Source organism: Equus przewalskii, chromosome 3 (assembly GCF_037783145.1).
Source record: "Equus przewalskii isolate Varuska chromosome 3, EquPr2, whole genome shotgun sequence".
In the NCBI taxonomy this organism is placed as follows: Eukaryota; Metazoa; Chordata; class Mammalia; order Perissodactyla; family Equidae; genus Equus; species Equus przewalskii.
The window spans coordinates 55,216,287-55,243,088 of NC_091833.1; the positions used below are offsets into that span (position 1 = coordinate 55,216,287).

Genomic DNA, 26,802 nt, shown 5'->3' on the forward strand with positions numbered 1-26,802 from the left:
GCTGAAGAAAAAGAGAAGTGAAGTCTGGTTGACATTCATGCCACTTCTCATCCCTTTGTGACGCTGCCTCTTCCCAGAGGATGTCCCTTCTTTCTCCTTGTGATTGGTCATGTTGAGACTCTCATTGTTTTTTTCTCCTTTAAGGGAAACATGGTAGAAAATCTTATCTGAATTATTTTAAGTGTCTTTTTTTCTCCTTTTTACATTACATGTTAATAAAGGAGCAATTAGGAACGACAGAGGGGAGAATAAAGAAAAATTAATTCCCAATTCACCCACATATTTCATCACTAAAGGTAACTACTGTTAATTTGGGGATCTATTTCTTTTCATGGTTTTTACACACACACACACACACACACACACACACACACACAACAGTGATCTGAGACATGTCAGTAGTAGTGAGCTAGAAAAAGAACAGCCCAACCTATAAAAGTGACATCTATGAAAAACATACCTAAAAGATAAAAAAAGCCAAGAATGAAAATCTAGCCTCTAGGGTAAAGGTTAACAACGGAACTGTCATTTATTGTTGATGATTTGCTTTCTCCTAAGCTCAGAACTTTCAGGGAATTAGTTTATGATCCCAGGCAGCTTGCTCGGCCCTGGGGGAGGGTGCCCAGTTAGCCCTAATTATTATGTTTTGTTTCACATTCCCACTTAAACAGCTAACCTTTTTTTCTAATGGGTCTGGACTCTGGCAGCCACAGCTTGAACTGACTGAGCTGTTCTTTCTCTAAATGGCCTTTTGTGTGTGGATAATGACCCCACTCTCTTGAATAGGGTTTTTCTCTACTTGCTGTAGCTAAATGCATCATTGGAAAAAACAAAGCAAAGAGAAATTACAGTAAAATGGTACATAATGGCCCCCTGGGGTGGGAGGTGGGCTTGGCGCTCAGACTTTCACACTTTCCTTCTTCTAAAGTCTCCTACAGAATAATAGTTTACCTCACAGGAGCAAGTTGGGGGCTGCACCCTGTGGGATTTGGGCTGTGTTTGGGGCTGTGATTTGAGAAGATAAGCTGTCACCGAGTTAAGGGTGCCTTGGTCTTCTCAGGAGAAATACTGTTCTGCTTCTTAACTCAGCTTATTGAGTTAGAACCTACCTCAGAATAAGTGCTTAGAAATATGAATTTCTTCCTGGTCAACCTCAGGCTTCCAAGGGACATTGGTCATTCTTGTCCTTGTGCTACAATTCTGTCGTGATATCTGAATTTACCGTGTCTGTGGCACCGGGGAGCCTTGTGAAATAGATGAATGCAAGCTCTTGGAAACCCACTTTATGTACCAAGATTTAGAATTATTAAAAAAAAAATTCTATATTTTAGACAGAATAATGGTATCAAAGTTCACAAAACTTTAAGGCAGATTTTGATCCACTTATTTTACATTTAAAGTTAATTAAGAGGATAACTAGGTTCTTTGTAGTCTCAAAATATTTCATTACCTCAGTGTAACTTACAGTCACAAGAAGGCAATTTTAAGGTCTAGAGACTGTATGTGTTAGTGGAGCCCCCCACCTCTACTCCTTCTCCATCCTCTTCTCCGCTCCTTCTCTTCATTCTCCTCCTGTGTGTGAAAAACACTTGGTAAGTTACTAGACATTATATAAATACTAGTCAGCGCAATCTAATCACTCACCCTTCTCTCCTGTACTGAATTCCCTCCTTGTACCTTATTTACTTGATACTTACTAATTCCGACCAATCCTTTTCTCCCCCCTCATCCCTTAGCTATTTTAATAGCTTCATTTAATAAAGTAATAACCCATAATGGGTTACTAAAGGACAGTTAGGAATGCTAGGGGACAGCCCTTTGAAGATCTGTAAGTTACTTCCCTAAGGTGATTCATTCACTTCCACTTCTGGGTGCCTTAGGGGGTAATAATAATCATACATATCTTCTTTACTCAAATAAGTGGAGATATAGCTGTGGCATGTGTATGTGTGTTTAATATTTTTAAAGTTCAGCATCTGCATAAGCAAGAGGGCAAGTCATAGGACTGACACATGGACAGAAGGAAGCTGAAGAGATTGTTTCCTCCCAACGACTAGCTTTGTGAGGAGAGACAAATATTGGCAATTACAATGTATATTAAGTGAACATGATCATTTTTGTTTCATCACAAGAAATTCTGAATAGGTTTTAAGCATGTTTTCTGAGGCAAGTGCACCTTTGCCCAATAGCTTTGGGCTGCAGCTGCTGAAGAGGAGAGTGGCACTAAAGAGAAATACTGATCAGTTTATAAGCCTTGAGTTAGCACATGGACCAAGTGCCTTTTTGCTCTATCGAACTTAAACACGTTACATGTGACCTCGTCTTTATGGCCCATATGAGAATCTGAAAGGTGCCTAAAGTTTCTAACACTGGGAAGGCGTCTATGGTTTAGAGTAACACTTCTCTGACGTGCTCTTTATTGGTCTGTACATGTGTCATCATGAGTCAAACCATTTGTAGTGACCCGGATCAGTGCAGACAGGCTTGGAACACTTTCAAAGCAGATGCTAAAGAGTGAAGGCTGACATAAAGAAAGGTCATAGACTGGGGCTAGAACAATTACAATTAGATCATTACTGATGAAATACTGACTTTCTATATCACTTTACACTACATGTGGAATTCATTCATTCATGGATTCACAAATCCTTATTGAGCGTCTCTTATTTGCTAGACATGGTTTTAGGGTCCAGGGATACAGAAGATAAATAAAACAGGATTACCACCGCCCTCATAATCACATTCTACTGAAAGAGACGGAGTATAAATAACAAAATAATAGCTCTCATTTGTTTATCCCAAGTGAGTTCCTCCTACTGTGCTAAGTGAGTTGCGTGCACTCACCCACGTAATCTCACAATAACTAGATGGGTAAGTATTATTACTATCCCTTTTCTACAGATAACTGAACTGAGGCACAGAGATGTTCGTACTGGTACAGGGTCACACAGTAGTAAGTGATGGGGCCAGGATTCAAACCCAGACCCCTGCTTTTCACCACTGCCTCTGACACCATATTCTAAAAGAAAACTATAAAAGGGGGGTCAGGAATCCCTGGGAAGAGATTGACACTGTTTTTAAACCTTAGTTTTATTCCTATCTCCCATATGTTAATACTGTTAAGAGCTTGGTGGATTTCCTTTCATCTTTCTATGCAGCTGGTTTTGCAGCATTTTTTTTAAAAAAAACATAGTTGTAATTATATTGTATATATAATTTTTACCATGTAACTCTGAAGTCTGTCTGTAGGCTTTGAATGTTATTAAGCAATGATGGAGGGAGTCCTTGCAAATGATTGTTCAAGGGCTTTCATGGCCCAGGAGATATTATTTTTTTATACTACATTTAAAAAACTGATCTCACCGTCATTTGCTTGTATAAAGTGTATATTATAATAATAATAAGCGATTTATCTTTAAGAATCATCATGAAGGCTCACCTACATATTGAAGTAACTAGAAGTCTCAAGTATCAAAATGATATTTAAATACTTTTACATCCTCTTATTTAACATGTGCAAGTTAAATTGGTGCATCAGAATTTAAATGCCTTTATAATTTTATAAACTTGCACAAATATTCACCAAGAACTCACTGAGAATAATGTTTCTTTTATAGCAGTGCTAAAAATTGGAAATGGAGGAGGGGATTGAAAAATCATAATTATGACCAGTCTGTCCATAAAGCGCATGTCTGTTTAAACTTTAATGGTGGTAAAAACAGGAGTACATTGCACTCCGTAGGTTACCCATCTCCTCTATTAAGAAGGCCCGGGAAACTCTCGTTAGACAGATAAGGAGGTGGGTAGGGGAAGGGGGAGAAAATTCACACTTTTAAACTGTAGCTACTGCCTTTCATTTCAGAAGCCAGTTCTTGCATTTGCAACCCCAACTGATCTAAGCAAATTTTTAGCCTGCCGACTAATGAGTTTAAAAATGAAGCCCTCCTGTTGTTGCTTGATTTTCTTTCTGCTTCAGTTGTTCTTTCGAATAAAACCCTGAAATGCCAAGGAAGCAATTTTCAGAAATGCGTTGGTAGCTACACCGCAGCCGTATGTTGAGCACACACGTAGGTGGACTTCACTCGTGTGACCTGAAGCCTCGAGACATTCGAATGTTATTTAAAGGCGGAAAATCAATGGCTAAATAGGGGAACTTCTTTGCCTGGGTAGACAAAAGCAGAGTAGAATTGCATGGTCATGAAGTCATAAAAAGACACTAGTCTTTTCTTTATGATTGCCAAATTCACTAAAACCTCACTCCAACATTAATTTGATAGTAAATTATTCAATAGAAGACAAATTTGCTTAAATTTGTTCCAAAATAGGCTTGTAAAAAGCAATGATGTTAGACCCAAGCACTTCACTTAGATGATCTTATTTCATCTTCATAACAACCTTTGAGAAAGCTACCAGAATTTCCTTCATTTTACAGATAAGAAAATTGAGGCACAGGGATTTTAAGTGACTAGCCCACTTTTACAGTTAAGGAGTGGCAGGGCTGGAATGTGAACCTAGATAAGGCTTCCCAAAGCCTTACTTTTTGCTACTTCCTCATCCAAAATCTCCAATGGCAGCTAATAGCCTATCAATCCAATTGACAGGAGACGAGTGGGCCAGGAGATGTCTTTGGAGGGCAGGGAATAAAGGAAGGCACAGGGAAGTGAAGGCACGAAATTTTTTAGAATCAGTTGTCCTGAACGTTGCGAAGAGAGTGAATCTTAAAAGATCTCATCACACACACACACACACACACAATTTGTACATACATGTGCATGTTAACTAGACTTATTGTGGTGATCATTTTGCAATATATGCAAATACTGAATCATTGTGTGGTACACCTGAAACTAGTATAATGTTATATGTCAATTATATCTCAATTAAAAAAAATGGATTTCAGTTTTAGTTCACCATACGGACTGGTGATTCTGTCTGCCTCCATTCCTAGATCCGTTCTCCAACCTTCTCTGTCTTGCTCTCATGCCTTCTGGCTTCTAGTTGGGTTCGGCCAATGGAAGGCACTGGCAGGAGGATGGAGGGCCGAAGGAGAGATGTTGGGGTACCGCTTCCTCACGTCCTCCCTACTTCAGTACTTGTCTCTCATAATAACTGCATCTTTTCTGCCAAATGGCTGCTTCTGCCCTTTCAGCCTTAGGGGTGCTATCAGCCTCCTGTTGCTAGTCTCTCGGTGCTTTGACATCCCTTATTTCTTCCCTCAACCATACCTCTTTAAGTCATCCCTTCATTAAAGTGGAACTTGAATTATCTGGGGGAAATTCTGTTTCTTGCTGAGACCTGACTGATAGACTTTGTCTTTGTAGTCTTATTCCTCTCTCATCTCTACATAAATCCATTCATTCATTTATTAAACAAATATTCACTGAGCCAGGTACTTTCCAAGGGCTGGTGGTGAGGGAAATCATGGAATAAGACGGACAAGGTCCTTGCTTTCTTGGAACTTAAAATATCTGATGCCTTCGCTTCCCTATGCTTTTGTTCATTCCCTCCTCCTCACTCATCCCTTGCCAATTGTAATACTTTAAGCCCCAGTTCCAATATTTCTTCTTCAAAACGGCAACATTTAGACTTCTTTTGAGCACTGTGAAGGGCTAGGTTCTGTGGTAACAACAAAGATTCTAAAAAGATTTCTGAAAGTATTCACTGGTCACCCCAGCACTCCCTATCTTCTTTCCAAGAATCTATAACTGAAAAATCCACAGAAGCAGATGGAATTTTCCTCAGTGGACTGCAGCTGACGATTTGCCTCTTTGAAGGGGTTGACTTCCTTAGATGATAAAGAGATGCTTGTGTTGCAGGACAATTTATGGGATTATTAAAGTATTTTCCCCTAATCATTTTCAAACAAACAGTTAGCAAGACTTTGGGGCTCCTTTGCCTCAGGATAGAGGTGTGTTGAAGAAAGTAGTTTTCCACATCAACCTACTTTTTTGGCTTTTGTTTCTAGAGGCCGGAACTCTTGAGGAAATCACGGTGGTGGGAGGGGAGAGGTGAGGGTAGTTGGAGGCAGGAGATGGAGAGGTGATTGCTGAAGCCTCAAGAAGGAGGAGAGGCCGCTGCACAGCATTCCAGAGAGGTGTCAGTGGCTGTATGTGTCCCCAATGAGTCTGACTTCTAGTCTCAGCCAGAACAAAGACCCAGGATGGCTACACCAGGGTCTTCCTGGACTCCCTGCCTCCCTTGCCCAAATTGGAACCAGAGTACTGACCCGCCAGCCTTCAAGGGACACAAAGAGCAAGGTGCAAGCCTACCTTCATCTTCTCTGAAGTTTGGTTTCCAAGTAAAGTAATTACACACTTTCAGATGCCAATGTCATTTGACCTCGTAGCAGCTGGGCGTACTGTCTGCTATTGTTTTCTCCAGCATCGAGGTCATAATATTTAGTTGACATCAGCTTAAACCTGTATCTAAATTTGTGTATGAATCATTAAATTGTATTTACAAAACCCTAAACTGCTTATGAGAAATGAAATTGTAGCCCCTTGCGTAAGGAGAAGTATTTCTTCCAAAAGGGCCTCCTGTTCTTCCTGTCTGCTTGTCTGTGACAGTGGGACAGTGAGAGAGAGAGAGGGAGAATGAATTGGTCCAGTTCAAGAGATGTTTTATAAAATCATCATTTAGGGTAGGAGTTGGCAAACTGTGTCCCACAGGCCAAATCCTGCCCATCACCTGCTTTTGTATGGCCGATGAGCTTAGGATAATTTTTACATTTTTTAATGGTTGAAAAAAATCAAAAGAAGAAAAATATTTTGAGACACGTAAATTATGTAAAATTCTAATGTCAGTGTCCATAATACAGTTTTATTGGAACATAGCTACACTTATCTGCTTATGTGGCTGCTTTTGTGCCATGATGCAGAGTTGAGTAGTTGTGACAAAGACCCAAAAAGCGGAAAATATTTACTACCTGGCCCTTTATAGAAGTTTGTTCACCCTTGATGTAGAGTGAACGTGGAAATACTTGTTGCTAGGCTTTCAACTTGGCTGTCCGAGACAGGATCTAGTGACCTAACACCTAGATTTATTTCTATCTATTTAAGGAATAGACCGAAGTTATTACTCACTCAGGGGTATTGTCAATATCAGAATAGGCTAAATCCAAAAGGGGGGCCTTCTCTATGGGACAGATAGAAATCAATACATTTTGAATGAGCTTAGCCTGACACAGGAAGTTCTCTCAAAGACATTATAATAACAGCTTCCATTTATGGAACTCTTATTATCTGCCACATGCTTCGTTAGCGACTCAATTTAATCCTCAAAGCCACCCTGAAAGGTGGGTATTTTAAAGAGGTTATGAAGGTGGAGCAATGAGTCGAAATATAAAAATCAAAAGGTGTGCGATCCACATAAGACTCTAGAGATCAGAGAGTGAAGAGAAAGTACTTCTAAAGCACAGTGCAAACAGCTGGGGTTTCTGTCCACCTGACGTGAGGCCTGGTGGTGAGGCAGATGAAAACACCAACTTTACACAGTTGTTACAAGGAATCAGTGACCTCCTTCATGGAAAAACACCTACCAGTGCCTGGCAAAGAGTGGTTGCCCAATAAAAGTTGGTTTATTTCCTCCCTCTTTTTTTTTCTAATTAAATTTCATATTTACCAAACTGTAAGTGCGTTCTATGTAAAGAAAGATTGGAAAAGTACAGCAGAAGTTAATAAAATTGTTATTGATGGGGGCTGGGGTGACAGGGACAGGAGCGGGAACATTGCTTCTTTTTATCTTATTTCATATTGTTTTGATTTTGAAAAATGTAAATAAATTAGCTATCAAAAATTAAATTAAAAATCTGTAATGAGGCTTAATTTGGGACGTATACACTTTAGACCCTCCCAAGTGGACAAGCCTACCCAATTTTATGATAGTAGTTTTCCTTGTACATTGATTTCATTCCATTCTGTTCTTTTTTTCCATCTACTTTGGAATTAATTTAGTCCTTGATTTGAACACTTAATAAGTATCCCAATTTCTTTGTTTACACAGATAACTCGTACGACTAATAGTGAGTCTTCAGCCAGTGGTTCATTTTTATAACTGAAACTTAGCTTCTGAGAGCTTGTTACATCTGGTTTTCGTATACCTTTTCTACCTACTATTGTTTCAATCCAGCAGCAGTGTTGTTACAAACACATATATTCTGTACTAGGTAAAATACAGACTGTAAATTAAATAGTAACATACTTACAAATTAAAAGAATTGTTTCTAAACTTCCCAAAATTGTTTCTAAACTTACCAAAACATTTCAATGGCTTGTGATTGTAGAGAGAATCAAGTCCTGGCTCCTTAGCAGAAAGTGTACAGTCCTCTGGGGCCTGCACCCTGCCTTCCACCCTATTCTCTCCTGATGGCCTCTGATTCATCCTCCAACATCACTAAGCCACTTGCAGGTCTCAGTGTTCCCATGCCGTTTCTCACCTAAGTGCTTGTCACTTAGTAGATGCTTAGTAAATATCTGAGAAATTGGTGAATGAATGACCAATAAATTTCTGATATTGATTTAATTTTCCAGAATGCTGTTCCTATTAGAGAGGAACTAGATAGGCTAACTTCCTTAACATGCATACACCCCATTCTTCTTAATAATTATCTGTAGCTTTCTAAATTATTAAACTGGCTTTTTATGAACCAGCTCTCCTGAGTTTAGTTAATACGGATCAAACCTATAGGTAAATTGGTGAAAACAAGTTTCAAGACCCACTGAGCGTATGGCTTGGAATGAACACTCTAGAAGCAAGCATTTGAGACACACAAACAGCTTTCTCACCTCTGCTCACATGACTCTAGCAGAGTTCCTGGGCCTAAACCATGTCGCCAGTCTGTCCTGAATAGCAACAACCACTCCAGAACTCTGCTTTCATTCTCTTTCTGAAGACTGCATAGACCACATTCTATTGGGTTCATAATCAAGGCTCTTTATCAACTGGTCCCAATTTACTTTTTGAGCCGTTTCCCCTAATAAAGCTCTCTGCTCCAGGTCCATCGGTTTCCTGCACACAGGAAATGTGTTCTGTTCATTTCCACCCTCAAATCTTAAACCACATTCTTCCTATTAAAAAAAAATCCCCCCAGGTTTGTTTATTTTATTTATGCCAATTAAAATTCTATGTCGTCAAAGCCTAACTAAAGCCCATCTCTTTCCCTTAATCTCTCTTGGCACCTGCTGTTTATACCATAACCTCTAGTCCTTGTCTATAGGTGCCCTAATTGCTTCTCAGTTGCGTTTTATTTATACATCTTGTCTTCTCAGATAGAAGGAGTGTTCTTCTGAGACATGGTTGGGTTTTCTATTTCTTTACCATTTCTCATAATACCTACCGCAGAGCTGGCTGGACTGAGTAGGTGTTCCAAGGATGCCAATTAAACTAAATCTCCAGAAAGTACTTTCAAATTGGAAGGAAGAAAATGAATAGAATAAATACATAGTATCTGCCGTGATAGGTGTTTGTTCTTTGTTATCCAATGTAATCTTCACAAAATGCTGCCGAGCACGTATGGTTAGCCTTATCTTTTAGAGATGAAGAAACAGATGTTCACAAACGTTTAGTGACTTACCCAACATCACACGGCTAGTATGCGGCAGAGCTGGAATTTGAAAACACATCTGCTTGATGTCAAAGTGTTTTTTTCTCTCTCTCTTTCCACTCAATATTTTACTAGTAGCTAACAGTGGTAACAATCTTTAAGACCAAAGATCATAAAATGTTAGTATGCAGTCTTAGTGGGTAATTTGATGAAAAAAAACTAGTTTTGCCTATAAAATGGCATTTTTATCTTTCTTTTAAAATAAAATTAAAATTACATAGGGGACAGCTTCTCTTTATCAAATAAAATATGGAAACAAGGAGAAATCATTAGGGAAATGCAGTCAATAGTTAGAGAAATAAAACCTTGCCCATTTTAGTTAACTAACAAAAAAATCCTGAGTTTAGACAAGCTTCAGGATCCCTGATTTCTTGGAGAGGCAGCGAGAATATTGAGACATTTTGCCTGAAAAAACGTCTTTCAAAAACCGAGATTTTTTTTATCTTTTCTCTTTTGTTTAACTTTAGAAGACAAACTAAAATAGTAGTACAAGTGTAATTTCTAAAACTTTCCAAAATAAAATCCAGGCCCAATATCCCAAGAAGGCAAAAGGGCAAAAAAGAGATCTTGTAAACTTCTTCCTGGAAACCCAGATCCTCTTCCCACTTACAAACCTCAACCACATTCCCCTGTCTCCCTGTTCCTGGGCCCCCCACCTACCCTGGAAGCAGAGTATGTGGGTTTTTTAAAATCTTTTCTCTGTTGGGCCTGGTTTTGTTTCTCTCTGGTTCTCACTGAATGGGAGACACCTGTGTCCTGTGGCGGGCGTGCTGGGTGTAGCCAGACTGTGTCTCGCTGCCTGATCCGGGCAGGATGGTGTGTGGCAGACAGAAGGAAGGATTCAGCATGTGAGCATGTGTCACAGCTGGGCAACTCCCCTGAGAAACTTTCAAGCTCCTTTTGTGAGATGACTACAGAAAAATACATTTATTGACATCTTCGTTTCCAGTTCTTCCCACCGCCTTTCCTTCCCATGAGATGTGGAAACTCACATGATAAGCCACACCCCTGAAAGTCCTCTAGCTGACAGATATCATTCTGAGGCGGGATAATAAGAGGAAGGGAAAGGATGAGGGGGAGGATGGGGGTTTTTTGAGTAGGCTGAAGCTTTCTTTACATAGAAAAACCATTTCCCTTTATTCTAACCCCGGGCTTGTTTTAATTTTAAGCTACTAATTTGAAATAGCTAATCAGTTGCCACAGGCATACACACATTGCCAAGACTGCAAAATACCTGCCCTTTTCTAATCAACCCCAAAGAGAGAATGATTTATATGTATAATGTGCACTTAGCCTGAAAAGCCCAGGCACTTTCCATGGGATGATTTGCAGAGATTATTCAGTAGGATTTTCCAATTCATACCAATGGCAGAGGGGCCCATGGAGGATTCCAACATTTTCACGATTGAACAAGACAGGGAACATACACTTTAAAAAACCCACAAACTTTAGGAAGAGATTTCACAAAGCTTATTTTGCTCATTTATTTGGACAAGTATCATTCTGTTTTGAATGCTTACCATTCTCAATGGAGTACTAGTGGAGATATCCTAGGAGCCCCCAAAGAGAAGTAAGGGTTACATAGCGTGAGCTTTCATTGCTGCTCTGATACCAAATATTTACTGGGGACTAGGATGGGTTTTTTCATTTAAATGAGAATTATTTGGTTTGGCTTAATGAAGCAAGAATCAACTGTTGGCTGTGTCTCTTAACCCACTGCTGTGATGTATCTGTCTTTATTAAGGAAACCTAATACATTCTTGGCAGGTCATAGCAACACTACGCATTTGAGGGAATCGGTAAGAAAGACCATTGATTTTAATAGAAATGACAGCAGGAATTTGAGCAGAATGCAATAGTCTGCATTGAAATGTTACCGCCATCCCAATGAGAGTCTGTGTCCTGTCTTCTACCCAACTGACCAGTCAGAGCTTTGGTGACGTTGCAAAGTGCTGTTTTGACCATCCCCTTAAATCCCACTCTGGGGATTCCATTTCCATAATGAGGTGCTCTCTCAAGGGAAAGTACAGCTCTAGCATCATTAAGTGCCAAACCCAGCATAGCAACTTCCCTTGGAGTTCTGCCATTCCAGTCAACTGCAGCGTTGACCCAATTGAAATTATGAAATATCTTGGGAACATCATAATCCTAGGGGACGTGGTTGCAAAAAGATCAGTTTACACTTGCTTGAATTTGACTCATTTTTTCCAAAAAGACTTTCTCAAACTAAGATATATTCAATCTTGTAATTAAAAGATTGAATTACAAAAATATTGAATATTGAATATTCAAATGAGTAGATTTCTAAGGCAGAATATTTTCATTAGAGATAGGGAGTCATGAGAAAAAAGAATGTGGGGAACAAGAGAAATAACTGAAGATTAGTTTTGCAAATGGGAATTTTATTTGCTATGCTACTTTACAATAGTGCTATTTTATTTTAGCGCATGCCTGTCAAAGATCTCAATATATACTTTACCAAAAATATCCTTTTCTTATTTGTGTCTTGGTTTCTAAATTTTGTAACTTCAAAAATATGACTTTTCCCAGTAATAAGACAGAATCCTTTAATTTTTTATAGCAGATCCCTATAACATCATTTTGGTAGAATAATTTTTTTGATCCTTTCTGTAGATCCTTGTTGCTGTTTCCTGATGTCATATTTCAAGAAAGAAAGAAACCCTATACTGCCTGGAATGGATAGGAACATGAACATATTCAGGCCCCATTCTCTTTGTGGAATTCATTTCCAATTCAATTGGAAACATTGAAAATAAGGAGAAGAATATGAAATTAACTTGTTGTATTGTGTGCCACTAAGGTTGCCAGTTTACAAAGGGAATCAGTTGGACCTCACATCCAATACTTGCCCAATACTATTTGGAGAGTTATAGATTGAGCAAATTGGTGACGATATGTTTGCAGAACACAAAGATACCTTGGGAAGAAGTATCGAGAATTCAGTTCCCCCCAGCCAATTCTGAACAAATTCCTGTACGTATCTGTTGTTATGGGAAATGAGCATGTTCCTCAAAGATGCCCCAGAGCTCTTCTGGTCCAAGGTTCCTCTCTTCCTGTCACCACAGTCATATTCTGAGGTAATTCCATCCTAATGTGCCTGTTACCTATCCTAATGGAGGTCACAGTACACTTCCCCCACAGGAGATGGTTTCTGTGGATAAGTGATACACAGATATCTGGACTGTCATATATTCTAGAAACCCCTTGGGTTTACAAATGTTCTAAATTTACAGTTGCTAGTTTTAGGACGTGTGAGTGTGTAGGAGGCTGTCAATCAAAAATGGAGCTTAACATTTACTGTGACTTGATATTGAAATACGATTCTTTTTCTTCCTCTGCTGTAAGCTCAGAAATGGAGTGGAACCAGTTAATTAAAACACTGGTGGCTTAATACTTTTCAGCCACTGATAATTTCCAGTCAGCAGTTCTCTGGAGCATTCTTTTGTTATTGTGAAGCTCATCTAGAGCCAACAGAAAGATTCTTTAGAAAACACAAACTAATTTCTTCTAAGCTCTCTCTGCCCTCTTTCCAGATCTGAAGGCAATAATCTTGTGGGCTATTCATTACTGCTTTAACCCCTCTGTGGTACCACGGAAAGTGTGGGTGAACATCACATTTTATAAGCACATATCTAGAAAATAGCTTAGCAGCCGGGATCAACTTGTCTTTACCTGTGCGCGGACGCTGAAGTGTCTGCCCACCGGCAATCAGCTAAATCCTGAGGAAGAAATAACAACAAAATCCTTCAGAGGTTTTTTTAGGTTATTTTTGGCCCTTGATGCCCTAGATATAGAAATATGCAGGAAGAGATTTATTTGTACATTGGATTCTTTGCTCTGTGTGGAATTAGTTGAAGAATCATTTTAAAACTAAAATATATATTTTTTTCAAAGATTGGCACCTGAGCTGTCAACTGTTGCCAATCTTCTTTTCTTTTTTCCTGCTTTTTCTCCCCAAATCCCCCCAGTACATAGTTGTATATTTTTAGTTGTGGGTCCTTCTAGTTGTGGCAAAACTAAAATATTTCACGATACAAGGAGTGAGAAAGCAATAAGGAATGTTCCTCTTCCAGAAGTTACAAACTGGTGGCCCAAAGGCCCCATCCACCCTGTAGACATGCTTTTTGTCATCTATGTGTGTTTTATTAATTGAATTATGAGCCCTTTTTGTGAACTGGAAATTTCACATAGAAATATGGATTTCGGGATTAAAACAAAAAATCTGTCAATTCGGGGTCTGCACTACCCCTAGGTAGGAACTAAGCAGCAACTACTCACTCTCTCTGGATGGGGCTCAGGCCCTGGGTGGAGGTGGACCCCTTATATCAGACTTGAATCCTTTAGTTGCCCCCTTCAGGTGGGACATGAGCCCTCCTGTCACCTCCTTAGGTCGGCATGGCCCCTCTCATTTGCCACAGTTTTCCTCCACAAATCACAAAATCAGATCCTACTGTGAGTTTACCGAAGACATTTGCTTTTGTGATCCCTGCTCTTGACACAGAACTTTTTGATATCATAATCATTATTAGCAATAATGAGAAAAAAACCTATAATTAATGCTTTTTTGAGATCCTTAAGTAACTTCCTTTACAGGAAGATGACCCGTCATTCCTTAAGCACTTCTCATGTGCCAGGCACTGTTCTTACCCTATCTCATGTGATCATCACAACTCCAAGTAGGTGTTTTACAGACAAGGAAAGTGGAACTCAGAGAGACTGCGTAACATGCCTAAGATCACACAGCTCTTAACCGGCGAACTAAACTGCATTTCTAGGCCTGCCTAGTTCCAAAGCTCAGACTCCTCCACTAAACCTCTCAAAGACTTCAGATGACTCCATACAAAATCTCATTCCTCTTTCCACATCCTTGTTGAGTGTAAGGAATTGACTCAGAAAGGTGGAAGAGGAAAGAGAATTTTTAAGTTTTTTTCGCAATTGCTATGTCATCATTTCTTTCTTAGAACTGCAATAAAATTACCTATTTTGGTTTTCCTAATTCCTCAGGACAAGCTGTAAAACTTAACTTATGTGTGGCTCCTGTAGGCTGCTGGAAGGTTGGCATCCACATGGCTTTTATTTCTTCATTGGCTGTGTATTCTCACCCCTCAATTCTGCACAGCTGTAAGGAGCTCCAATTGTAATAAAAGTGGTTTAGTGCAAACCGTACATACATAATGGTCTTTGATTTCCCCCTAGGCTTTGAAAATCTCTCTTAATTATCTGCCTGTAGGCTTGGAATTTCTTTGCCAAGTCTATCTTCATTTGCTGAAGTGTCTCCAGAGCACCACTTTTAGAAGAATTTCTTCAGAAGTGGAAACTGGCCTCAAGCGCTCATGTCAGGAAGGTCAACGTAAATGATAAGTTGACTTAAAAACTTACTCCAGTGAGGAAGGCCCTTCAGAAAAGACACGCTGTGTCCATTCTGTAGGAAAAAGTTGTAGAAATGGGAGTGAGGGAGGCAGAGAAGAAAACTGTACAAGCCAGAGCTAAGGAAATAACAACTTCATTGAGCTGATCCTTGGGGGCAGGAGGGGGCCTTCCTTCTGCTCTGTGTGCCTCCAAGTTCCTCCTTGTCCCAACACACTTATGCAATTCTCCACATCCCTTCATTTGTAGATTCTTTCATCCATTCGAGCCATCTCTGAGCACCTCTATAAAATGGCACCTCTCTATCCCTCTCTATCCCCTTGTTGTGCTTTCCTCTTTCTTTTTCACATGCATCACTGCCACATTCTATTATATATTCAACTGTTTTAGATGTTGTTTGTCTCTCTCACCTAAATGTAAGCTCCCTGCGCACAAAGACCTGGTCTGTTTTGTTCACCACTATACCCCTAGCACCTTGTGTGTGGCGTGTAGTAGGAACCCAATAAATATAAGTTATGGAATTCCCACTATGTACTTAGGATCTAAAAATGAGTAAGAATTGGTTCCTACCTTCAAGGCATTCATAAACTTTTTGGAGAGAGAAATATTAATATAAATGCAACTCATACTATGAGAACTTGGCTTGTGTTCATGACTTTAGCAAAAGTGATTTAACTGACTAGCTATTACACTCCATGGGTGTGATGGTTAATTTTATGTATCAACTTGACTGGGCCATGGAGTCCACAGATATTTGGTCAAAAATTATTCTGGGTGTGTCTATGAGGGTGTTCCTGGATGAAATTAACATTTGAATCAGTAGACTAAGCAGATTGTCCTCCCTAATGTGGGTGGGCCTCATGCAATCAGTTGAAGGCATGAATAGAACAAAAAGGCTGACACCACATCCCCACCACCACCACCCCTACCCCTTCTCACACCCCCACCCCAGGGTGTAAGAGGGAACTCCTCCTGCCTGACTGCTTTGACACTGGTCTTTTCTGTTCTTCAGACTCAGACTAAAACGTCAGTTCTTCTTAGATCTCAAGCCTACTGACTTTCAGATTAGAATTTACACTGCTGACTCTCAGGACTTCGCAATTATTCATCCTACACATTGGCTCTCCTGAGTCTCCAGCTTGTCAACTGTAGATCTTGGGACTTCTCAGACCCTTTAATCACATCAGTCCATTCTTTATAATAAATCTCTTTATGTATAGAATATATAATCTATTGGTTCTGTTTCTCTGGAGAATCCTGACTAATACTGTGGGCCCGGCATGCACACTTTCAGAAGTGTCATGCCCTGCTTCTCTTAGAAGCAGATGCCAAATGGAGTAAAATGCGCAAGAGGTTTATGGAGGGAATTACCTGTGAAGGATGAGGGATAAGGTGGGAAGGAGCAGGAGTAGACAGGGAGAGCCTTCAGCCCACAATGTAGGTCTGAGACCCATGAAAGGAAAAAGGGAAGGAAGGATTGAGTAGGAAGAGTTTCAGACCACAGCACAGTTCTGAGAAAGTTTTTGCCATCCTGATGGAGAGTCCCCAAGCCAAAAGTGCCCAAACCAGGAATTCCCCTCGAGCCAGGAATGGCCCAGCTCTACCCCCCCCCCCCCCCCCCCCCCCGCTGTGCTGGGAGCAGCCCTGGGGAAGTGTGACCTCAGAGTGAACGCTGCCGTAGATCCAAATAAGGCAGCCAGAGGCTGTCAATAAGCTAAGCGCCAGAATAGCTTCTCTCAAAGGGAGATCTGAGCAGGGCACCTTCATGATCTGTTCTCCCCGCATGCCCTTCTGAGTCTGGGGGTGGGCTTTTGCCCATTTTGGTAGTCTAGAATCTGTTTGAGGGAGGGACAATGTGTTTTCAGGGGGGAATCCTAGGGAGTTATCTTGGAGCACATGGTCTTACTTAGATTGTTTATTTATCAAAGCCAATCTTAGAGCTATCTTTGCCCACGAGCAAGAGTGGGTTAGGCCGAGGAAGGATGATGGCGGGAATCTAGGGAAAGGGGACCATAGAAGCTGAGCTATCTGAGAACTCTGCCGAGGCCAGTGGTATGGGAACAGCAGGCTCCTGTCCTCCCAAGTGATGAGAGGAAAACCTGGTTTTTGAAACCAATAATACATCAATCCATGGACCAGTTTTGGTACCCACACTCTACTTGACAGACCTCTGGCCGGGACTCTGAGGATCTGGATACATTTCAATAGAACTGGGAGGAATATGGCAGACATCAGCTCTCCTTAGTTGGAGCAGAAAATCTCCTTTGAGTGGGCAGGAAAAGATAGTGGGCCACCTGTTCTTCTGGCAAACCAAATAGTTCTTGTTTTGTTAAACGATTATAATTCAAGTTCTTTCTTTTATTTCTCCTTTAGGATCAAAATTTATTAGCAATTCAGACGATTTGTGTGGGCTGGGCTTCCCCTGTAAACACTTCCCTTCTTTAATGTATTTCCCCATCTCTACAAATTAAGAGAACTGCCACTTAAAGCTTGTAAAAAACAACCCTGTCAATTAATTTTGATGGAATCACAGTGATAAAACATTAGTGCTAGACAGGAGTTTGGAGATCCTTTATTGTTACATTTAGGGAAATTGAAACCCAGAGAAATGAGTGGTTGCCCTGGCTGGCTAATGACAGAAAGAAGGCTGGAACCCAAAGCTTTGGGTTTTAGGCCAGAGCTCCACCCACCACGGCAGCCTAGCTTTCTTCTCTGATTGTACTGCTTTTTATTTCAAGCCCTTTAAACACATATTTGGTTAGCCAAAGATTTTTCATCACCCCTTTACTAGGAAATCATTTTTTTCTCTGGCTAAGAGTTTTGTGACCTTACTTATTGTTAGAAAAAAACAAAAACAGAACAAAAGATCAGTGCTGTGCTGCAGGAGCCTTGAAAACTGACAATGGCAAAAGCCTAATACAAACTCTGTGTGTGGAAAAGAAGGTCCCCAAGTCACCCAGCTTTGTAACTGGTAGAGCCAACACTTGTTTCCTGATGTTTAAGATTCTGGCAGCTGCTTGTCTGTAGATGCTGAAACGTCGTTGAGCTGGAAGGAATCTTGAAAATTATCTATGAGGAAACAGAGCCCCAGAAAAAGCAAGTTAGGACTGGAATCCACACCTTCTGACTCTTAGCCAGATGATTGTCTACAACAAAATACTTTGAGGAGTCCAAAGATGAGACTTTTAACTTAAGATAAGCAAGGGCAAATTAGGAAGTTGTGTCAAAAGTCAGAGCACATTGGCAATGATAACCACTATTGTGAGCTACTTATGTTCCAGGCTCTGTTCTCAGTGCTCCACATGGACGGAGTACTTCTTTCACTGGACTGGGAGACACCTGCACCAGGTGATGTCCCAGCAACAGCCCCCAAATCTCAGTGATTTACAACAAAGTCTTATTTCTTGTGTGCTATATTTTGATTGTGATGGCTGAGGCTCTCCTCCACACGGCTTCTTCAGTGCAGGATCCAGCATGAATGAGCTGACCCTACTGAGATATCAGTCTTGTGGCAGAAGGAAAAGGATGCAATGCCCTGAAAGCTTCTGATCAGTCATGGCATATGTCACATCCACTCACATTCCACTGGTCAGAGCAAGTCATATGGCCAAGCCCAATGCCAATGCAAGGAACATGGCAAATCATGTGACAATGGTCAGAGGAATACATATATTAAACATGAAAGGCAGCAATATATTTGAAACAATATTGCAATCTACCACAGTGGGAATCACTGCCTCACATTTATTACCTCCTTTAATCTTTACCAAAAAACCTATGAGCCAGTACTGATGGCTTAGTGGTTAAACTTTGGTGCTCTCACCACTTTGGTGTCCGGGATTTGCTTCCCTGTCTTGGAACCACACCACTCGTCTGTCAGTTGCTGTGCTGTGGTGGTGGCTCACATAGAAGAACTAGAAGGACTTACAACTAGGATGTACAACCATGCACTGGGGGCTTTGGGCAAGAAAAAAAAAAAAAAGAGGAAGATTGGTAACAGATGTTAGCTGAGGCAAACCTTTCCTTGCAAAAAAACCCAAAGAAGTAGGTAAAAATATCATGTGATGTCCAAAGTTTATACAACAGTGAAGAGACAGAGCTGATATTTGAACCCAAGCTGTCTGGCTCAAGAACCGACGCGTAATCAACTGGCTTTTCATAATATGCCGCCTTTAATCTGATAACCCTGACACAGTTCCCCTCTCCCCCTCCCTCTACCAACTAGCAAAGTCTGCCTAATGCCTAATGCCCAGACTTCAGCCATCTGTTATTTTTACCTGCATTGCCACATTCATTTATTTATTCAAAAAATATATATTGAGCATCTGTGAGCATGACATGATACAAAGCAGTAGGCGGAGAGTGGTTCAAAGATAAATCAGAAACAGCTGATGGGCCCTGCTCTCAGAAACCTAGTCAGGATAAGTATAAAATAAAATGCATGGAATAAAATGATAAATCATAAACACACAGGAACCTACCGTTAAATTGCTATGGGGACGTAATAAGAGATTTCTTTAGAGGAGGGAGGCCCAGGAAAGAATGGAAGAGGGATATTTTAATTTAGCCTTTGAAGGAGAGGTTGGGCCCAAAGATGTACAGATGGAGGGGAAGGAATGGAATATATGAAGACAGAGCCTGAGGAAATGAGGTGGGGCAGGAGAGCCATTAGTTCAAGGCACAGGTCCAACAGGGGCCTCAGAAGAGTTTATGCCCTGTCTCAGCAACGTATACTGGCAAGAGTAAAGACCTTTGTCACCCTATTTGAAACTGGTGTTCCAATACTGGGTCACACATTCCTAGTGACTAGCAGTGAATGCTTTTATAACTCCTGTAATTATCTTTGAATAGCACAATTATATTACATTGTGTTTACTAAACATTAAAAGCATTAATTTGATAAACATTATCTTTTAAAATATATCAAATATTTCAAAGTCCTGTTTCGGCTTTTCTTCATTTTTGAACAGTATACCAGCAGCTTCAGAAAATGAAGGCAGATTTCATGCCTTTCAATGTCCAACAGGCTCTACAGTAAAACACGGGGGAAAGAAAGTATAATAATTTGGGCTGGGAAAATTGTTTTCATTCATTCATTCATTCAACCAGCAAATATTTAATGAGCCCTTAACATAAACAAGCCATTATTCTAGGTTTTGGGGATGCAGCAGTGAATGAGAGGCACAAATTTCTGCCCCCGTGGATTCTGCATTCTGATGAGTAAGCGAAGAGAAGTATTAAGAACCAAAGAGCTGAATTGCACATTTATGGGAGAAGCAAACCTCGACTGTCAGGCTGACTAGTATCATTTTTCTTCTGCAGACTGTGGGGCGTCATTGAAGGTCTCCTGCAGGGAAGACATAATGCGAGGTTTGCAGCCTAGTCTCTGGTAGGAGCAAGGTGGTTTAGCCCAGAAGTATAGAGAGAGGGCCTCGGCACCAGGTGGCCCTACCTTCAAAGTCTGGCCCAACATTTAACAGCTGTCAAGCTTTGGGTTGATTGCTTAACCTCTGAGCTTCAATTGCCCCATCTGTAAAAGTGAAGTAGAATCCCTAATTTGCAGGATTAAATGAGACAATAAAAATAACTTTAGCAACACAGACTAAGTTCTCAGTAGCTTTTTGTTGTGATTATCATGGTTACATGGAAGATGAACAGGCTTGGGGCATGCAATTGCAGGAACTGCAGGACATCCAAAGAGAGGTGTAATCACAATGTATTAACGTTTATTTTTTGAGCATCTACTGTGCTAAACATGACAAGCTTTAGCTCAATTAGTACTCCTGGGAAGCCTATGAGGAAGCTAGGGCAGTCATCAGGATTTGATAAATGAGGAAAGTGAGATCTAGTTAACTCAGCTTAGCCTAGCCTACACAGCTAATAAGAGGCAGGATTTGAATTCAGGTCCCCTTGACTTGAAAGCCCAACATTCACCTTTTGGGGGGCAAACTCAGAGGTTGCGCTTGTTTAAGAACACTTACCTCCCCTGCCCCTCTGTCCGCAGACACCTCTCACATCCCCATGTGGCCGCCTGATTCTCCTGCTGTGCAGATGAAGGAATGAGATCAATCTCAAGGGGACCTCCCTGTCCATCTGAACAGTACCTTGTGGATTGGAGTAGATTTTGTGTTTCCACTCAGATACCTGTCAGTCAGCCTAATCACCAGCACATACAGCTCCTTTGGTCTGGAGAGGTACTGTCCTTCCAGTCTTACTATCCCTTTCTCTGGTAATTTGACCAAGCTCCCTGGGGCTGGGAGCTAATGTGATGGAAATACACCAACCCAAGAAGTCAAGGCCCAGGTTCAAGCTGGGCCTCCACCATTTACTACTTGTGTGATTTTGCGAAAGTACCTCATCCTTTTTGAGCCTGTCTCTCTTCCTCATTTGCGAATGAGAGATAATGACCCCAGGCTCAGCTCAAACTACAGGGCAAAGAAGGTGGTCTGCAGAAGGAATGACTGTGTAAATAGCGGCTGCTCTCTGTGACCTCTCTGTCCTAACGGTGGCCAACTGGAGGAGTGGGAAAAATCTGAGATCTGAGTGCCCAGATGTCAAAGTCTTGAGCCACAGAATGCTCCCAAGGGAAACATCTTGCCCGACCTTTTTCTTAGACTACCTTGAACTTATGTAAAATCTATTTTAACTCTTCTTTTGTTTCCCAAGTGTAGCTATATTGAGTCATTTTTCACTCAAGAAAAAGTGTCATAGTCACAGTTCTGCCTCTTCTATTTTGATGTTAATTTTAGCATTACCTGTGCCGATTACAGGTTTCTGATCCAAAACAAGCTCTGCTTAGAATAGAATGGAGGCAGCTCTCTGACTTACCTAACAGTTTAATATCGAGCGTGCTGATAGCTTTGCCATTTCTCAGTGAACAGATTCTGGCAACAAAGCCTACTGTAGTGTTCTTTCCTAATAATTTTCTGTATGAGGATCCTACCAATTGGCTTTCAAAAATCCAAGGTATAAAGACGGCATTTGCCAGCTACTATTTGGGAAGAATTGGCTATTATCACAAGAAAGCATGGTGCCCATTGTTCTACCTGTGAAACAGGGGGCTCGACTTTGCCTCTTATTCTAAGTCGATCCTTTTAAAATATTAACTCATCCCAGGGAGCAAAGACCTGCCTTTTTATGAACATTCACTTCTGACTTACACTGTCTCACAAGCAGGCATTTTCTTGTTTTTCTTTTCTTCTCCTCCAATGTACGATCTGGCCTGCCTAAGGAGACACCCAAATGCCAGAGCAGTGGAGCAAATAATCGGCATTTACTCTGGGCTCGGCCACATTTCCTAACCAGAAGGACGGTGGAGTTGAATGAGTGGGGGTCTCTTTGCGTGTGGCTTTGTGCAGCAGGCCTGCCAAGCATTACTATTCCAGCCTTAAACCTGTGCCAGACTGTTAATGTCTTAATGCTTATTCAAGTGTCAGGGAGTGCTGGCAGATGTCAGAGAGAATGGGAGGCTGTCAATAAGGAAATTACTTACATTCACGGGGTGATCGTGGTAGTCTGTCAGGTAGCGTTTGAGAGGATGTCAAGCTGAAAAGAAGGAAGCAGAGAAAAAAAGAAGGTGGCAGGAAACAACATTGGGGGAGGGTCCTTTTTTTTTTTTAATAAATTGTCTAGAGATATTTTATTTGCCTTTGATTTCTAGAGCTAAACTCCAGACACAGCAGTCCTAGGTCAAGAAATAAACAAGAAGTTGTTTCCTATTTCTGGAGCCTTAACTATAAGAGCTGTGTGACTGGAGCCTTTTGTTTTCGACACATGACAATTCAAGTTCTAGGCAGCAGGAGCCAGTTCCCTGGTCGTCGGGGAACACACACGGTTTTCTATACGTTATATATTTCACTCAAAATCTACTTACTACCTACTAGGTGCCAGGCGTAGTAAATAACCCAATGACTAAATGTACACAAGAAATATATTTTAAAACACACTCTTTAAATTCTGGAGAGGAAAAGGCATCCTCTTTGCTGCGTGGTTTTAAGATTAAGAATCTGAACTCAGTAGAATCCCCCCGTGGAACTAACAGCACCTGCCTGTCTCCTTTGCCTGTGTAGTGAGGAGACTTGGTGACAGAGCTTCTGGAGAAAGAGGCTCGGAGGCAATCTGGCCTTTACAAGCTTCTCTCAGTTCTGGATTTGCCATGGCAATTCTATTTATTGCCTCTTTATGCCCATAAAGCTGTATTCCTGTCTCGTTTCTTTACTAGTCTCTATACCCGAGGCCCCATCCCTCCAGTGTGTGAATGTGTGTGTGCTTGGAAGACGAGGGGGCACAAATACTGTTGTCATTGGTCAACACTCAGATACAGTGGTCTAATTACAAGTGAAAAATGCGCACATAGTTACAAAACTTACGTTTTAAATGAAAGGCTGGGCCACTCAGAATCACCCTGGAAACATGAGACACCTTCAGTGTTTATCCCCGGTGATGAGAAAAGCACCACTGCATTTAAAGGGAACGTGGCATTTCCATTCATAGTTAATGGTGACTTTTTAAGGCTGTCTATACTTAATGTCTCATATCTGCTATTGTAACCTAGCTCTCTTTAATATTTTAGAATTTCTCCCAGAAGGAATAGAAGAGAGGAAGTTAGGCACATTTGTGAGTTGCTTTTAGACTACTTGAGGAAAAGTAAATACTTTACTGATGGAAACTGCAGGGCTAGAGGTGCCCGGGGGTCCAGGAATCAAGGGCAGGGAAATCTTCCCAGAGTACCTGAGTCAACTAAACTCCTGAAAGATGCTGCTGCAAGGACTGGACCCTGTGGGGACCAAATCAGCTGGGTGGTGATGGGGGGTGAAAGCTCAAGTCCAGACTCAGCCTGGACAGAGATGGCCCTGGTGATGCCCGTGGGCCCTGCTCCCCACTGCCCTTCCTGTGCTACCCAGTCCCTCTCCCCACCCCCAGATGAAGGTGTGGAGTTTGGATTCTGGATAAGAATGTGCTCGTGTCCACATCAGCTCAGCTCCCACGAGCACCCCGCCTCCCTGCTGACCTGGCTGTGCACTCACGGATTTCCAGGATGTGGACGTCCAGGGAGTTGGAAACTCACCATGGACGAGGCTCCTGGCCCTTTGAAGTGCCCTCTGAACCTTTCAAGTGCTCTCCCCAAGGGGGCATAAGCAAACCTTTCTCCGAAAAATGTGGTATTACTTAACCCATCCCCAAAGGGATGCTTCCAGGGACACCTCATGTTTCAGGAAAGAGTAAATAATGTTTCTATCACTTTAACCGACAGCTTTCCCTATTTTCCTTGCTAAGCTGAGGCAGAGAGCAATCAGGCTGGAAGCTCTCTGCGATCCATGTATTAGCTCTGAAACATCTTTCCTCCTTAGCGCTACGGGTTCTCTATGCTCACCCCTAAGCCTTACACACCCAAGTAAAGTCAGTCTAGCACTTTCTTCTATATGCTGCAATGTTAAGCTCTGGGTAAAGGAACATGTCAATCAATCAGTCTATCGATCCAGGACTAATGCTGAAAGAAATACTTAAAAACACAGAAAAGCATGCTATCAGCAGTCATAAGCAGTATCATGACAAAATCCTGGGGGTGTCAGAAGAACATTAACAAAACATTAGGTTTTCTGTATGCACGTATTTTCTCATTTGCTTACTTACAATATACTGCTTATTTTACTGAAGCACTCTACTTTTCGAAAATTAAAATCCATAGCATTTTCAAAATATTTTCTTTTTCTCCCTTGTCCTTTCTACTTTTATGATTGCTATTATTCTAAATCTTTGTTTCTTTTATCCTGTTCTCTAATTGGTTACTGGTCAAGGCATAATGAGAAAAATAAAAATATCAAGGCCAGTAACTACCATTAATTAAGTACTTACTAAGCGCTGGGATAAGCTCTTTGTATTATCTCACTAAGACTTTAGGACAATCCAATACCCCTACTTTACAGGTGAGGACTGAAGTTTAGAAATGTTAAACAACTCAAGGTCTCTTGTTTTGTAATCTCAGGTTAAAGGTCACTTCCCCAGGGACTGCCCTCAGCTAGGACACATACCCCTCTTTAAATGTTCTTATAACATCTTGTACCTTTCCTTCATACTTCTTATGAGAGTTTGTAATTTTACATTTGTGTAATTATTTGATATAAGTATTTCTCCCTACTAGACTGAGTTCTAGGGTAGCAGAAACGATGTCTATTTTTGCTATTACTGAGCTTGATACAGAGTAGGATTATAATACATATTAAATGGATGACTATTGGAATGACTGACTTAATGAATAAATAAGTCCTTATCTATCCAACTCCAAAATTTGAGAGTTTAGTCGAGGCAGTAAGATCGCTTTCTAAATGAAGTCCTAGGTGATAGAACATGTGAAGTGTTATGTCATAGGCAACATTGAGTAGTGGTAGCTGAACTGCCTGGGTTTGAACCCCAGCTCCACCATTCTTTAGCTGTTTGATTTTGGACAAGTTACTTAACCTGTGCCTCAATCTCCTCATTTGCAAAATGGAGATAATAATAGACCTCACTTTGTACAGTTACAGGGATTAAATGAACGTGTAACCTCTCAGATCAGTACATGGTACTTAGAAAGTTCTGTATATGTATTAGATATTATCATTATTCAGGAACTTACTTAGTCCAGAGAAATAACATATCTCTGGATGTTTTCATTTAAAGACTCTGTTGGGGAGGAAAAATTTATCCTCTATCCTTCTAAGTTCTTCTGGCTGGTCTAAGAGTTAAATAGACATGAGACAGATTAACAGGAGGAAAACTAACAGAAATTTAATGGCATGTATACCTCCTGCCTACATGGGAGAGACCCAGGAAAACTGAGTAACTCACCCAAATGGCTGAAGACATCACCTTAAATACCTTCTTCAGCTAAAGACAAAAGAAGATGTTGGGGATGGGTGCAGTTATGGGCAGTCACCAGGAAAAGCTCAGGAAACAAGGGTGAGGTATGCAAATTTCAGTCATTGCCTTCTCTATTGATAAGAGTTTCTAGAGACGGAGTCATCCCCCTCTTTGTGGTAAAGCAAAGTATATACCCTTACAAACCAAGATTTCCCTTACAAATGTAAATAAATGTCTTTTGCCAAGGGTAACTTCTACTTGGTTTTCATAGCTTCTCCCATGTTGGCTGTTTCTTAAAAATAACCAGGTAGAATAATTTTTATGCCAAAAAGCCATATTTTGGGGTGATAGATTATGTTCCCCTACAGTCCTACCTTTGAAACTTCCCCCAAGAAGTTTCACAGTCCAGAAGCTAAGGTGATAGATTGCTCCATGTCATTGAAATAGTCAGTCAGCCCTGAGAATAGGTCAGTTCAGTTAAACAGTTGTGTCTCATTTCAGGAGGTGGTGATGCAGCTGAATTCCCAAAGTTAGGCCTGTATTGTGGAGAAATCAGGTATTTAGTAAGAGGCATTCCTATAGAAGCAAAAGAAAAACAAATGTTAATGATTGGAGGAGACTATAAACCAGTTTCTGAGCCCAAGAGGCAGCCAGTCAAGAAGATTTCTAGATTTCAAGGTCAAGCCATCTTTTTGCAGACTGAAAGGTCTCTGATGATGTCCTTGGGTGTTCAGGTAAACTTTCTGAGTGCCCCACACAGCAACAGGCATGAAGCAAACTGTCTAAACGTGAGCTATTGTGGCAGTTTCTCTGAAGTTTATATCAAGTTGTTCATATTCAGTTTGCAGGGCTGCGGGGGGAAAGGCAGCTTTAATTCTCAATGATTCCAAGTCAAAAGAATGGGAGAAAATTAGAAATGTTAGTCTGGAGATATGTAGCTAAAAGAAATTCAGGATCCAGTCCAGTTTACAGGC

The 26,802-nt window shown here is 40.9% G+C and overlaps 1 protein-coding gene and 1 long non-coding RNA gene across 7 annotated transcripts in view; one reads left to right on the forward strand and one right to left on the reverse strand.

Moving 5' to 3' along the window:
* Positions 1–26,802, forward strand: part of RASGEF1B (RasGEF domain family member 1B) — a 701,851-nt gene that overhangs the window by 619,757 nt on the left and 55,292 nt on the right. The gene's annotated exons all lie outside the window — the stretch shown is intronic.
* The window catches only part of LOC139082546 (uncharacterized), a 30,119-nt gene continuing 20,854 nt past the window's right edge, over positions 17,538–26,802 (reverse strand). The window contains exons 4-9 of the long non-coding RNA XR_011538644.1: positions 26,203–26,364; positions 22,482–22,534; positions 20,971–21,032; positions 20,442–20,519; positions 20,272–20,336; positions 17,538–18,058 (exon numbers count right to left, since the gene is read on the reverse strand). This is a non-coding gene — a long non-coding RNA (uncharacterized lncRNA). The remainder of the gene's footprint in view (positions 18,059–20,271; positions 20,337–20,441; positions 20,520–20,970; positions 21,033–22,481; positions 22,535–26,202; positions 26,365–26,802) is intronic.